The 10,795-nt window shown below is 40.2% G+C and overlaps 1 long non-coding RNA gene across 1 annotated transcript; it reads right to left on the bottom strand.

Annotated features, from left to right (window-relative positions):
* Positions 1-7,758: 7,758 nt before the first annotated feature.
* On the bottom strand, positions 7,759-8,740 carry LOC109943590 (uncharacterized). Its single transcript, XR_002266632.1, has 2 exons — positions 8,338-8,740; positions 7,759-8,109 (listed from the first exon to the last, which is right to left on the bottom strand). It is a non-coding gene; the product is annotated as an uncharacterized lncRNA (long non-coding RNA).
* Between the last annotated feature and the right edge of the window lie 2,055 nt (positions 8,741-10,795).

The following is a 10,795-nucleotide window of genomic DNA, read 5'->3' as shown; positions in this document are numbered from 1 at the left end:
GGCAAGTATTTGGGCCTGTCGCCCGCACGCCCCCCAATGTTACCCCAGTCGGGTTCAAATGGGTGTTCGTCCGAAAGAGGGATGCGAACAATGAGGTGGTGAGATACAAAGCGAGACTTGTAGCACAAGGGTTCACGCAGAGACCCGGCATCGATTACGATGAAACTTACTCCCCGGTAATGAGTGGCACAACGTTCCGATATTTGATATCACTGGCAGCAGGTTTAAACTTAAAAATGCAGATGATGGACGTAGTGACCGCATACTTGTATGGGTCATTGGATTCGGAAATCTATATGAAGGTCCTGGATGGGCTGAGAGTTCCGGATGCCAAGTCAAATCGCAACATGTACAGCGTTAGGTTGCAGAGGGCGCTGTATGGGCTTAAACAATCTGGGCGGATGTGGTACAATCGGCTCAGCGAATTCCTCCTGAAGAAGGGATACGTAAATAATCCAGATTCTCCTTGCGTATTCATTAGAAAATCCCAGAAGGGTTTTTGCATAGTTTCGGTCTATGTTGATGACTTGAATATCATTGGATATGCTGAGGATATTGAGGAGGCCAACGCCTACCTCAAGACAGAGTTTGAAATGAAAGACTTGGGAGAAACCAAGTTTTGCTTGGGCCTGCAGATCGAGCATCTCCCAGAAGGAATATTTGTACACCAGTCGACCTATTGTAAAAGGGTCCTTGAGAGATTTAATATGATTAAAGCTCACCCTTTAAAGACCCCGATGGTCGTGAGATCCCTTGAAATGGATACCGACCCATTTAGACCAAAGAGTGATGATGAGAAATCGTTGGGACCTGAAGTTCCTTACCTTAGCGCTATTGGAGCACTGATGTACCTTGCGAATTGCACCAGGCCTGATATTGCATTCGCGGTAAATCTACTAGCTAGATACAGTGCAGACCCAACCAGAAGACATTGGGTAGGTGTTAAGACTATACTTAGATACCTCAAAGGCACTCAAGATCTTGGCCTGTTTTTTCCGAAGAATCAGGACCAGACTATGGTGGGCTATGCTGATGCTGGATATCAGTCAGATCCCTATAATGGTATATCTCAGACTGGCTTTGTATTTCTATGTGGTGGCACTGCTGTATCCTGGAGATCGTGCAAACAGACATTAGTAACGACGTCTACTAACCACTCAGAAATAATCTCACTATATGAAGCCGCACGAGAATGTGCTTGGCTACGACGGATGACTAACTACATCCAGAAGTCATGTGGTTATAACACCGCAAATACCCCCACCATTATCTATGAAGATAATGCTGCATGTGTTGCACAAATGGAAACAGGCTATATTAAGAGCAATATGACTAAGCATATCTGCCCTAAGTATTTTTATCCTCATGAACTCCAGAACGAGGGTGAGATAAAAATCCTGCAAGTCAAGTCTTGTGATAATCTGGCTGATTTATTCACTAAATCCTTACCTGCAGTCACATTCAGAAAATGTGTACGAGGTATAGAGATGAGGCATTTGAGAGACCTGCAGGGTTCAGGGGGAGATCACCTCTGAATTTCAGCCCTTACAATTCGACCTGAAGATCGTATATTATACACCTTGAAGGTTATAGTTGTCCTGAAGACACCCGTTGTACTCTTTTTCCCATTGTGAGTTTTCCTGAAGTTTCTCACATATGGTTTTTAACGAGGCAACAAGTGCAATACATCTAGTGACACTATGCTCTCTTTCTCCATTTTTTCCCACTGGGTTTTTCGGAGTTTTGATGAGACATAAGTCGTCACGGTATTCGCCCAAGGGGGAGTGTTGAGAAACCCTAAAAGGGGTTTAATGGGCTAATACCGAAACTGCCCTTAGGGGTACACAGGTTATATATATGTACTCATATCCATCATAATAAAGATAGACAGAAAGAGCTTCCATCCACTGTGTCTCTTGTTTCTCTCTGTGTTGGATTGCTGGGAAGGGAACGGGCTTCTGCAACTTCTCACGCCCCTACTGCTATTGGGAGGGTTCGGAGTCCGGATCTGGGATCTGCGACAACTACGTTGTTCAACAGTTCCATCTCCCACCGTGGAGCTCATAGAGGCTATGAATAAGGCTTCAACATTAGGGTGGGCCTGTATGTTAAATTCAGTCCAAGGTCTATCTGGACGAGTTTTCTTTAACCAAAGCCATATAAGATTTAGAGCCCACCTCAACACTTATAGGTTATGAATGTCCAAGCCGCCCAAACTCAAGGGCCTGTAGACTCTTGTCTAGCCTACAGCACAGTTACCACCAACGACATCTCTTCTGCCCCTCCATAAAAAACCTCTTCGTATCTTATCAATTGATTGGATAACCGATTTGGGACACTAGAGAGTAATGATATGGTAAATAGGAATGACAGTGATACATAGTTTTGTTAAAACTATTACCAAGCTTTTGGCCAACAGGCTGGTGTTGAGCACCAGAAACGAACGCGTGGACGGTCCGCGCGTACGCAGAGTCAGTTAGGGTTTCGAGTTTCTCACGGGATTTGTTAGCTAAAACTGCGGGATTAGCTTAGGAAACAGTTTGTAGCGGATCTAGACCTCCCCTTTATATAGATGAAGGGCTACGACCGATTAAACCCCCAACGATCGATCAAATCAAGTCTATTTCTCGTTTTACTTATGCATTAGGAGTAGTTCTAGTTTAGCTCTAGGTTAGCCTTTCCCTACCCCAAATTCTTTGCTTCTCTTCGGCTCTATGTCGATTAGAGGTGTCTAGGGTAGCTTGCTGACCCTAGACGAAGCCTAGGATCCCTCCTCTCCGCGGGGTCCCTCCCGAGAGCGAGATTCAGGTGCCGCCGGCGAACTCCGCCGCCCCTGCGCACGTGCGGACCGTCTGACCTCTAGGCGTGGAGCGTCCGGCCCGTCAGGTAGGGAACCCGAGCCCTGCGCCAGGTCGTGGACCGTTCGGCCTCTAGCCACGGACCGTCCGCACCTGTGAAGAGAGCACTGCCGCAGGTTCTCAACGCAGTGATTGGTGTTCGGATCGGTGCCAACAGCTGACTCCCGGTTTTAGTGTCATTTAATGGAAGTGGTCTGTTAGTAAACTGGACTCAAAAGTAGTAGCCATCGATCGAGCGTGTACTAAGAACATTTTTATGTGAGTGCTTTACATACTCGTGTAGAACTTTTGTACTAACAGATTTTGTATACCAGTATACGATATAAAATACTTTTGCACGAATCTAAGTGTATGTGTTGGTTTGAGGAATGAAGTGATCCATCTTCTTCTTACTCCTTATATTTTTACTAGGTACATGCCCGTGCGTTGCCACGGAAGTAAAAAATTAATATAAAATATACATACGTAACGACAAACATCACTATGATATGCAAAATCCATTGGCAAAATATCACTGTAACACTAATATTATATTGACGATATAAATATGTAGTATTTTTATAAATACGTCGACCCAAATAGATTGAACTGATGTCGAACAAACATTTGATAAAATTTGATAAAACGCTAGTATACAACAATTACATCGACCTCAATATCTCACAAATTCTTTGCCAAATACATATATACAAATTGGTACGAGTAAAAAACATGGTCAGTCTGTGCTGTGTTTATCTAGAATATTTTCATGTAAATGCACAGCCACTCCTAAACTGAATCTCAGTTCCGTTTACGCGTAGTTCCCATCTAGATTTTTCTTATGACATTTGAGCAGCACATTCTTGCATCTCCATAGATATATTTGATTGAGTCTTTGAGCTACACTTGCACAGGAATCACAAAAAAGTTGAGCGCTCCATTACTGCATTGAAGGGTATTTGCAGTGATGTGCCAGATTTTGCAAATACAAAGTGTTTGTTCATCGAGATTGTGCACCTCTTCTGGTATGGGCTTCAATGTCTCACTAATGTAGCCTGCTTCAGGAGGGATTAGAGCCCTCCTCTTGCATGCACAGTGCACACCAAGTCATGAAAAAGGCTAGAATAAAATAGATGTCCTGAAACCATAGCTTCAAACCATCAAGATTTACACCATTTTATAAGAGAGTAGACTAAACAAATTATTTTACTAATCAAATTAGTTTACTACACTGGTTGGAACTGGAACTATGTTGATGTCTAAATTACCTGCGGACATCATCCCAATTTGGTGTCTCTCAAGCCTCGAATATCGTCCATGAGCAATCAGAAACATAACTAAAAATTACGAGACAACAACGGACTGCTACCGCTACCTTCGAGCCAAATTTTGGTGAACTTTGCAAAAGTGAATAAAAAAAGTTTCGTTTTATACACTACCATTTTTACCCCATTCCTAATATGGCTAAACAAATGCAGACTCAATCCAATCCAGACCGATTAATCAACCCATTCCACCTCTCACCCATCGCCTACTACAAATTCTAGCCATATATACTGACCTATCTAATAGATTGGAAAGAAAAAAGATCTAAAAACAAGCTAAAAAGATGAAACTATCGAGAGAGAAAAAGAAACAAGAAGCATATGTGGAGCAAATGTAGAATGGAAGCTCAAATTAATCTTGCGATATAGAGATGATAATTAAACAAAGATATACAGGTCTACTATACTCTCAAGTAGTGCTCGGTGTAGCGCTACTCCCTCCAGCCTGAGCAGCAGCTGCAGCCATGCCGCTCTTGCTCCCGCTCCCGCAGGCAGCAACAGACGAGCTTGTCGAAGAATGTGCGGCCTATTGCGCGCGCCTGCGCTTCTTCTCGTATGGATGTCGCATGCCTTGGTCTGTGAAAGTGTTGCCTGATCTGTGAATGTTAAACATGTCTGCGTTGTTATTTTACAAGTGTGTTCATTCAAGAATTTAATAGCTGGCATGGACAATAGATTATGTTTCGGCTGAAAGGAGTGTTTTTTGAAACACCACAGTGACACGCATGTTCACTGAAATTCTTCATATGCAGCCACAAAGGGCCATTATCAGGTATGGCATACCTTGTTTGACAGTTTGCTAATATCTTCACAAAGGGCCTTGCTTACATTTTCTGATTCTATGGAGCTTGTTTTTATCCACTCAGCGAGCTGCAGATGAACCAGAAAAAGGAATCAATATCCATATGAGATCATGTTCCGACTAAATGACATGAAAACCATATAATTAAAAAAATAGAACACAACTATTAAGCATGCTAAAGATTAGGTTCTACTCAGTGTTTGCTAAAGCAAAACTGTAGTGAATTCCACCCATCACAAGCCTACCTCATCCTCTTCCTCCAGTAGCCTGCAAAGTAAGTGAAGGTGGTTAGCTCGTTCGCTCAAACAATTGTTACGATTTTTTACAGAAATCACAGGAGATGAGACAGTACTTCAAGGATCATACAATTTTTTTAAAGATCGGAGCATCCCGGCGAGGCAAAACACTCCTCAGTTAATTTAGAAAATGCTAATACATTGGTTATATATGCATCTCAGATTATGAATCACTTTCATTATCTGTAAATTTAGCTACAAAATTTAGTTACGCATCCTCCTCTTCCAGATTATCTGTCATGAAGTCATAGAAATAATCGATCAGCCGAACAAAACGTGGCTCGAAAAAATTAAAGGGGAAATATTCTTCAAAACAGGGCAAAGGCTCTCAGTGAAAGGCCAGTGTTTTCTACAAGCCAAGAACCATCGGAGGAGGCCTGTAGCTTCCCCTTGCTGCGCTCCAAAATCTTACCGAATCCTTCTACCTCACCCTCTTGCGAAGAAAACAGGAAATGCATTCTTCAACAAGAGATCAAGATTTCACAAGGAAACGACAAGAAAGAGGAGACTGGCGCAAAGGGGAGAAAGAAAGCACCCTTCCAATGGCCTTTGGTTCGGTGTGGTTAAAGCAAGAATAATCATCATCGAGCCATCGATTCGTCATCACGGGTTCAAGATACATATGATTAATTCAAACAAATTCAAATAAGAAAACAAAAGAAACAAAAAAATGCAAACTGCCAAGAACAAAGCTAGGACAATTGTCTCAATGCTCCAACACTTTACAGTCGATAGATTCACACGTCAGAGTGTGTAATTGACATCATTCTTGGACACAACAAAATACTTTGCCATGGCAGTTCAAACACCAAAATGAGTCTTAGTAGCCCACAGAACACACGGATATGGCAAAAGGTTAAAAGGATTACTCCACACAGATTAAATCAAATGATAAAGTGGACCTAATAAGCCTCTACTTGTTCAAGAAGTAGAAATACAAGTACAAGAAAGACTCACTGGCAAAAGCATTCATATGTTCCATAGAGAATAGAATAAACGTACCCAAATAAACAGGCCATTTGCAAGCATTGTAATGTGAGCACATATCATGCAATAAGCATATTTCCTGTATACAAAGAAAATTAGGACTTTCTTATTTACAACAAAACAACAGTACCGAAATTACAGATATCTACAGTGTAGTGAAGAGTGGTGCTCCAATGTTAGAAGCATAATAGAACGTACCAACCAAATAAAAACGAAGCTGGTAGATTCTTGCCCGTTACAGACCAGCAGCGGGCTGCGCAGCGAACAAGGCGGTGTAATGGTGAATTGAGGTTGAAGTTGAGCTGCCTAGCCTGCTACTCGGTGAGCTCATCCGCGGCCCCATCTTATGCAGCTTGCCATGGCACTCATTAACCTTGACCTTCACCTAAGTCGAGCGGCAGTAGGGAGCCAGGCCTGGCCATGGATGTTGCGACGTCCTACAGCAGGGGCAGACCAGGTCGTTGGCAAGCATGTCTACACAGCTACTTGTTCATACTACACGCTCATTTTACCCTCCAGAATCCTGAGTTTTATCATCTTCATATAACAACAGTCTATTACATCATAATATTCTCAAAATCATACATAAGTCAAATTGCATAAACCTGGAACTATCTACCATCTCTAGCCCAAACAACCAATTCGGGGACTTAAATAATGAATTAACACAGAAGTACAGAACACAATCATATACACTTGACAATACTTGTGCTAAGTATTAACATTAGCTTCTCTCTTTACATACAAGAAGTGTTTTACTTATATTAAGTATGTGTTTGATGCTTATCTCCCAAATTCTCAATTAATAATCAAGAATGTACCATGCTCAAGGATACTCATATTGATTGCATCTTGATCATGCAGGTACCATGTCAGCAGAATGCTTAGCTTTTACACACTTGGTGTGTTCTCTTTAGGATTTGAAACTGTCTTGTCTTGCGATCTCTTTCCAATGAACAGAATTTTGATTTTTTATACCTTTTTCTGGATGTTAAGTTAAACATAGAGTAGTTTGTTAGTGCTCACCTATGTGGTTAATCATACAACATAGGTTCTTCAATTATGTCTGCCCTTATGATCCGGTACTCCACCCGGTGAATAATGAGGTTGTCGTTGTTAGACTCCGCCAGTAGTGGTGACCATTAGAAATCTATTGCCAGCAGTGGATAATGAGGTCGATCCACTGGGCATGAACCGTAGAGACCTCTAAAACATCCCCGTGCGTTGGTATGTTTCTAATTATTATATAGGTAGACTTTGTTTTAATGGGATAATAAATGTTTAAACACATTCTAGACCGGTCCGTGGCCCAGCACGGTTTAGCCCGACCCATTGGCCATCGAGACCGTGCCGGCTCAGCCCAATCACCCATGTCGTGCCCGTGCGTTGCAACGGCATCCAATCAGGCATATATTAATCTTTCAATTATTCATACTTGCCACAGAAGTTAAAAAATAGTGTAAAACATAGATATGAAATAACAAATATCAATATGATATGTAAAATCTGTGTGACAATATAAATATATAATATTATTATAAATACGTCAACTCAAATAAAATCAACTGATGTCGAACAAACATTACAATATCGTATATATTATTTCTAAAGAATCAACATAGAATTACAGGAACATATAATATCATGGTAATTTATGTATACGAAGTACAATTCCAACTTTCTAAAGCTTATGTGGTGCTTCAAGGTGTCAGTCGAAGGGTGGTCCCTCTTGAGAGTGACATTAAGTTGCTCAAGCAAACCAGTTGTGGTGAGCAATGGTGCCGCTAGGAGAGATTCAACCTACTCGTCATTGATGAGGCATCGTCTTCCCACATTTGCATATGAGATTTCTAAACACCAACCTGCAAGGCGCCAGGGACAAACAATTATAATCAGGTAAACCAGGTCATCAAAAGGGGACAAATGCAATAAGAGGAGAATGTGTCATACTGAAAATAAGCATAAGTGAAACTTATTGTGGCACCATTAAAAATAACATTATTTCAATCAGAAAGGATGCTAATCGACCAAGGTGAGAAAGGATGCTAATCGACCAAGGTGGGAGGCTGTATTGCTCATTGTTGAACAACCTGATGGAGAATTGTTGTAATTGCTCTTGTAGATGCACTTATAATTCTGATGCTCCAAGTATATCTCCTGAAAGATAATACATTTAGACATGAAAATACAGAAACAAATAAACAATATAGTTTGATCACTTTTTCCAAGTGACTTCCTACAAACCTGTGTAATCACAAAATATAGAGCCGAAAGTATTTGTTTTCATTTTTAAACACATAACTTGATTATATTTTTTTTGCATATAAAACAGACATAAAACAATCACTTGATCAACAACTACAATACACTTTATACATAATAAATCTTTGGGACTAAGAAAATCTAGAAGTTGGCATGTTGTTGTGAGCAAAAAATGGACAGACTTAATTTTTACCTAGATCATGCATCAAATTGGCCTTTATCTGCAATACATTAATGCAAAAATTAAGTCTGTCCATTTTTTGCTCACAACAACATGCCAACTTCTAGATTTTCTTAGTCCCAAAGATTTATTATGTATAAAGTGTATTGTAGTTGTTGATCAAGTGATTGTTTTATGTCTGTTTTATATGCAAAAAAAATATAATCAAGTTATGTGTTTAAAAATGAAAACAAATACTTTCGGCTCTATATTTTGTGATTACACAGGTTTGTAGGAAGTCACTTGGAAAAAGTGATCAAACTATATTGTTTATTTGTTTCTGTATTTTCATGTCTAAATGTATTATCTTTCAGGAGATATACTTGGAGCATCAGAATTATAAGTGCATCTACAAGAGCAATTACAACAATTCTCCATCAGGTTGTTCAACAATGAGCAATACAGCCTCCCACCTTGGTCGATTAGCATCCTTTCTCACCTTGGTCGATTAGCATCCTTTCTGATTGAAATAATGTTATTTTTAATGGTGCCACAATAAGTTTCACTTATGCTTATTTTCAGTATGACACATTCTCCTCTTATTGCATTTGTCCCCTTTTGATGACCTGGTTTACCTGATTATAATTGTTTGTCCCTGGCGCCTTGCAGGTTGGTGTTTAGAAATCTCATATGCAAATGTGGGAAGACGATGCCTCATCAATGACGAGTAGGTTGAATCTCTCCTAGCGGCACCATTGCTCACCACAACTGGTTTGCTTGAGCAACTTAATGTCACTCTCAAGAGGGACCACCCTTCGACTGACACCTTGAAGCACCACATAAGCTTTAGAAAGTTGGAATTGTACTCCGTATACATAAATTACCATGATATTATATGTTCCTGTAATTCTATGTTGATTCTTTAGAAATAATATATACGATATTGTAATGTTTGTTCGACATCAGTTGATTTTATTTGAGTTGACGTATTTATAATAATATTATATATTTATATTGTCACACAGATTTTACATATCATATTGATATTTGTTATTTCATATCTATGTTTTACACTATTTTTTAACTTCTGTGGCAAGTATGAATAATTGAAAGATTAATATATGCCTGATTGGATGCCGTTGCAACGCACGGGCACGACATGGGTGATTGGGCTGAGCCGGCACGGTCTCGATGGCCAATGGGTCGGGCTAAACCGTGCTGGGCCACGGACCGGTCTAGAATGTGTTTAAACATTTATTATCCCATTAAAACAAAGTCTACCTATATAATAATTAGAAACATACCAACGCACGGGGATGTTTTAGAGGTCTCTACGGTTCATGCCCAGTGGATCGACCTCATTATCCACTGCTGGCAATAGATTTCTAATGGTCACCACTACTGGCGGAGTCTAACAGCGACAACCTCATTATTCACCGGGTGGAGTACCGGATCATAAGGGCAGACATAATTGAAGAACCTATGTTGTATGATTAACCACATAGGTGAGCACTAACAAACTACTCTATGTTTAACTTAACATCCAGAAAAAGGTATAAAAAATCAAAATTCTGTTCATTGGAAAGAGATCGCAAGACAAGACAGTTTCAAATCCTAAAGAGAACACACCTGGTGTGTAAAAGCTAAGCATTCTGCTGACATGGTACCTGCATGATCAAGATGCAATCAATATGAGTATCCTTGAGCATGGTACATTCTTGATTATTAATTGAGAATTTGGGAGATAAGCATCAAACACATACTTAATATAAGTAAAACACTTCTTGTATGTAAAGAGAGAAGCTAATGTTAATACTTAGCACAAGTATTGTCAAGTGTATATGATTGTGTTCTGTACTTCTGTGTTAATTCATTATTTAAGTCCCCGAATTGGTTGTTTGGGCTAGAGATGGTAGATAGTTCCAGGTTTATGCAATTTGACTTATGTATGATTTTGAGAATATTATGATGTAATAGACTGTTGTTATATGAAGATGATAAAACTCAGGATTCTGGAGGGTAAAATGAGCGTGTAGTATGAACAAGTAGCTGTGTAGACATGCTTGCCAACGACCTGGTCTGCCCCTGCTGTAGGACGTCGCAACATCCATGGCCAGGCCCGGCTC

This window comes from Zea mays, chromosome 1, assembly GCF_902167145.1.
Source record: "Zea mays cultivar B73 chromosome 1, Zm-B73-REFERENCE-NAM-5.0, whole genome shotgun sequence".
Lineage (NCBI taxonomy): Eukaryota > Viridiplantae > Streptophyta > Magnoliopsida > Poales > Poaceae > Zea > Zea mays.
This window is presented reverse-complemented; position numbering and strand designations above follow the sequence as displayed.